Genomic DNA, 5424 nt, shown 5'->3' with positions numbered 1-5424 from the left:
ATCACATAACTGCTATCGTAGTATCACCTAACGTATACCCCTGAGTCAAGGCTTTGTCAAGCCTCGATATGTCTAACATGCTTCGTAGTATACCCCTGGTGTGGTATACGGATATTTATCATACTGACACAACGCAGTTATTCACTCACACCCTATTTGAGAGGACTCAATGAAAAATATACCTTGTTCAAGCATGTGAAACAAATTGTTCTTTTAAACTGTTGAGTTTGTGTTTTTTGTAAGCTTTGAAATAATCTTTTCTGCCTCAAAGGTTTTTTTTTTTTTTATTTGAATCAAGGTCCTGTTTTTCACAAAAATATGCTTTCTGAGGTGAGGAATAAAACTGGATCATTTCTTGATTTTTTAACTGGATTCTGGCAAAGATCTCTCATACTCCTGTTTCCTGCTGCTAGCTTCGGTGCCACAGTCACGAGAATGGTGAAGCAGGAAACAATGTTTTCACAACGGATAATGCACGGACCAAAACTCAGCAAAGCAGCAGTGAGCACAATGCACGTCCAGATGACTTAGGCCCACAACACCTACAATGCACGACAAAAATAAGATTAAAACCAGACAAACATGAGAAACGAGTTAAATACCTCAATAGGCTACATACCAGTGTAGCAACTCATCACTTGAGACAGGGTGTAAGTTACTGAGAGTGCACCGTGGCGGAACAAGCCATGCACCAAGACAGCACGGAGGCCAGTGAGGCAAGCATGGATGGTGCTGAAAACCAGGATTGCAGATATTAACCTCCTGAAACAAGTAAAAACGGTAGCGCAAGAGGGAGAAAAACACAGAGATCATACCGGCGGCCGGCAGGAAGGCGTGCGTTGGGAAGTGACAGAGGCAGGTTTCCAGGTGTCCACCTGGGCAAACGCTACCTACCATTTTATATGGTAGCCAGGTAAACTTATTGGCTAAGCAATTAGGGAGTGATTATAGGGCCCTCCACCCCTTAATCCTGCTACACAGGAATGGGGGGACGAGAGACTGAAACGTTCAAAGCAATTATGCCGGAATTGTTTCAAGGCAAACACTGAAGTGTAGCATTCGAATTATGTTCGCATAGCACACCAATTCAAAAGTAGCCTATGTGTTTTCTGTCGGCTAGCTTCTACGTGTCCAGCTACTATAGTCCTATAAATGAACAGAATATCAAACCTTTTTCAGTAGCCTACAATTGTTGCAGATATCACATACATACATGTATCCCTTACATACATGTTACAATGTTGCATATTCCAACATAAGGAAGCAGTTAAGAAACTTCTAACTCCCTGTCTTAAACCAACATGATATCAGCTTCAAACAAGCGGCAGCAGCCATCAGTGATGTTTTTTTTTTTTTTAAAACCGGCTTCTTCAACAGGGTGCGGTATCGTCTTTGTGTAAAGCCCGCCTCAAGGGTTCTGATTGGTGCCTCGATCTAGGAAAATTGGAAATAGGGCTGCACAGTCCCGCCCACAGCCGATGCCGCAAGTAAAAATTCAATGCAATTTCTCCATTGACAATTGCGGTATAAGCCATAAAAACTTAACTGCACGTGGTAGACTTAAAACCAGCTACGGCTGTACTAAGTGATTGTATATGCTTATATAGACGCCAAAAGTTCATGGGGTACTAACCTTGTTTTGAAATAAATGTCTTTTAATCGCGATGTCTTGGATAAGTACTTCATTACCCACAATCCTAAACAATCCCACAGTGATGCCTCTGATTGGTGGAAAGGCCGTTATGGTCATAGTTTGAAACTTCTCAGCGAAAATTATTGACAAAGATGGCGATAGATAGACAGATAGAAACAAAATGCTTGTTTGAACGTGAACGGTTTTGTTCAGAGCTGAAAATGCAATTGTCTTTGACAGAGGGCAGATGTAATAGTGACAAAATATTAGCTTTCAGTGTGGCACGACGTCTTTGTAAATTAGCCTACAAAGAGTCTTTTACTGCCTTTTACTTTTACTGCGAAAATCTTAATGTGATTAAAAAATTTCTTGACGAATATTGGTACTTGTATTAACAAGTGTTGTGGTTTATACATCACACGAACTTAGTCAGGGCCAATACACTATCAAATAGACCACTGTAAATGTTAGTTTAAACACTCCAACTTTTCAGGCAGCCGACAGGCTAACCTTTAGCGTTTCCGACATTGTATGTCATTACATAATGCAGCTAACATTAGCCTACATGCTGCAACACAGGTATGAAATATATTATGTTTTAGTGAGTGTCCAAAGTGGTGAAAGCCACTTTAAATCGGGTCACATTGACTGTTGTGTGTCCGAGAGTCAGCTTGTGGGTTTTGTAAGGGCCAGCATGAGGGACAAGACCTACAAAGTTGTGGTGAGTTAAGCAGGGAGGTTGGTAACGTTAATGCTGCTAGTTAACATTAGCTAGGCTACTGTAGCCTTCATACTGTATGATTCATATCAATCATTAACCTAGGAATACTTCTTCGTGCATTTAATAAACATTTTGTGTAATAATTCACAGCAAATTAATAAACCGAATATGGTGGTCCAAGAGCAGACCATGCACCAGTCCATGCATCAGCCCGACTGAGCAGTGATGACAGCATAGGATGACAGTCAGGTACGAAGCACTGCACCATGTTGCTAACGTTAACGTTAACCACTTTCACACACACATGATATAAAATACACAATGATAAATATAAAATTAAATATCAAAACACTATTATTTACACGATTACTCCTCATATTACTGCTATTAACTGCACATTCACTATATAAAAATCACTGGAGGAAAAAGTTTGCATGGCCGTCATCAGATTTGGAAGTCGCTCAAGAGACTTTTTCGCGGTTCTTGCCTTGCTTATATATTATTCAGTGAGGCGCGGTGGTTTATGGGATGAGTAGTTCCTTCTCTCGGAAATGAAAATATGTACACAGTCTTGTACTTTTGACTTTTTTTGGATTTTCTCTTCGTTTTTTCACTCGAAATGATATGTTGTATGCTTATGAGTTATGCCGTAGCTGGTAAGCCTAAGACATGCTGTAAAACTCTTTAGATACGGATTTTTCCAAAACGTCAATGGGACAAATGAATGGGAATCTTACTTCCGGCACCTAACTGCATTTTGACTGTGGGCGGGACTGTACAGCCCTATGGGTTAGAATGGGTTCTAGGCCAGACGGACTTACAGAGCGAATCTCGAATTTGCTGGGAGTACGTCTGGGTTTTTCCCAGGCTAGTTACAACTGTTATTTTCATTTAATTGCATTATAGCCATAATAATAATAATAATAATAAACTAGATGTACCGCAGAGCGGTACAAAATATGACCGCCGCCCAGTCCAGCACATTTTTTCCACAAAAAGAAATCATGCTGAAAGGCCTATATGATTCTAACTGTCTCACTAAATTGCATTATCCACACTCAATTCTCACTGGTATCTGCTAGACAACAAGTACCAAAACATGATTAGTTCATAGATTTCACATGTAAAATTCTTTTTATACAACCCCACCTCCATCTTGCCTGTTCATAATTCTGAGAAATTCTTGATGGTTTGTGTTATGTTATGTGTGTGGGTGTGTGTGTGTGTGTGCGTGCTTGTGTGTGTGCCTGCGTATGTGCCTGTGCATGCAAGCGTACATATGTCTACTGTGTGAGTATGTGTCATACGTATGATTACTGTGAATGTATGTGTGTGTGTATCTGTTTGTGCACATGTGTGCACATGAAATGGGTTAACATGACCCCTGGAGGCAAACATACGGAAAAAAATGGTCATCCTAGGCCCTACAGTTCTCAAGATATTCACAGAGAACTGTGTCTGCCCTACCCTCCTTTCGGGGGTCCAGTTCAGCGTGGGGGCAACAGATCAAAACGAAAAATTACGGTTCCATGCTATCCATGCCCACCAAGTTTTGTGTACCCCGGTCTTTCAGTGTCCCGGGAATCCTTGTTGGTGTACGTCACTAAATGTACACATAAATTATTTTATTGTAAGGCCCCCCATGAACGAAAGTACACAAAACTTGGCATGCATTCGGAGGGTGTCATAATGATCCCACACTTTTAATTTCGTGCAGTTTTGACCTTGTCAGCCAGAGATATTGTGATGAAAACACCTAATTTTTTGCTTTTTTAATTTTTAACTAGGTGGCGCTATACATTAAATAAGTGGTAATGGGATGGGTTGACATGCCCCCTTAAGACCAACATACATAAAAAAGGTGGACCTCCTAGGCCCTATGGTTCTCGAGATATTCACAGAAAACTGTCTCCGGCCACCTACAGGCCAGTTGGGGTATAGTAACATAAATGAATTTATTGTGTGGCCCCCCATGAACGGAATTCCACAAAACTTGGCGTGCATACAGAGGGTGTCATAATGATCCTACACTTCCAATTTCGTGCAGTTTTGACTATGTTAGGTCACAGATACCTTCAATTACAACACCTCATTTTTACTTTTTTGTGTTTAACTAGGTGGCGCTATACATGAAATGAGTGGTTATGGAATGGGTTGACATGGCCCCTTGAGATCAACATACAAAAAAATGGTCCTCCTAAACCCTACGGTTTTCAGAGATATTCACAGAAAAACTGTCTGCCCTACCCTCCTTTCGGGGGGTCCAGTCCAGCGGGGGGGCTACAGATCAAAACGAAAAACGATGGTTCCATGCTATCCATGTGGGGTTACATGCCCACCAAGTTTCGTGTACCCCGGTCTTTCAGTGTCCCGGGAATCATTGACGGAAATTTGGGCATGCGAAAAAAAAAAAAAAATTCTGACTAAACCTATATGACCCCTATTTACCCCTTATTTCATGTATAAGCATACACCCTAGTTAAAAATTAAAAAAAGCAAAAAAAATTAGGTGTTTTCATCACAATATCTCTGGCTGACAAGGTCAAAACTGCACTGAAAATTAAAGTGTAGGATCATTATGACACCCTCGAATGCATGCCAAGTTTTGTGTACTTTCGTTCATGGGGGCCTTACAATAAAATAATTTATGTGTACATTTAGTGGCGTACACCAACAAAGGATTCGGGGACACTGAAAGACCGGGGTACACAAAACTTGGTGGGCATGTTCCCCCACATGGATAGCATGGAACCGTCATTCGTTTTTGATCTGTAGCCCCCGCTGGACTGGACCCCGAAAGGAGGTAGGGCAGACACAGTTCTCTGTGAATATCTTGAGAACTGTAGGGCCTAGGATGACCAATTTTTTAGGTATGTTTGCCTCAGGGGTCATGTTAACCCATTCCATGTGCACACATGTGCATAAACAGATATACATGCACACACATACATTTACAGTAATCATACGTATGACACATACTCACACAGTAGACGTACACACAGTAGACTCACACAGTAGATGTACGCATGCATGCACATGCACAAACACACATACTCAGGCAAACACACAA

The 5424-nt window shown here is 41.2% G+C and overlaps 1 long non-coding RNA gene across 1 annotated transcript; it reads right to left on the bottom strand.

The window, feature by feature from the left end:
* Window positions 1-304: 304 nt before the first annotated feature.
* LOC125292551 lies at window positions 305-867 on the bottom strand. Its single transcript, XR_007193217.1, has 3 exons — window positions 816-867; window positions 620-732; window positions 305-542 (listed from the first exon to the last, which is right to left on the bottom strand). It is a non-coding gene; the product is annotated as an uncharacterized LOC125292551 (long non-coding RNA).
* Between the last annotated feature and the right edge of the window lie 4557 nt (window positions 868-5424).

The sequence above is a fragment of the Alosa alosa genome, chromosome 3, assembly GCF_017589495.1.
Source record: "Alosa alosa isolate M-15738 ecotype Scorff River chromosome 3, AALO_Geno_1.1, whole genome shotgun sequence".
Taxonomy (NCBI): domain Eukaryota; kingdom Metazoa; phylum Chordata; class Actinopteri; order Clupeiformes; family Clupeidae; genus Alosa; species Alosa alosa.
Note: the sequence above shows the minus strand (reverse complement) of the source record. Positions and strands in the feature narration are given on the sequence as shown.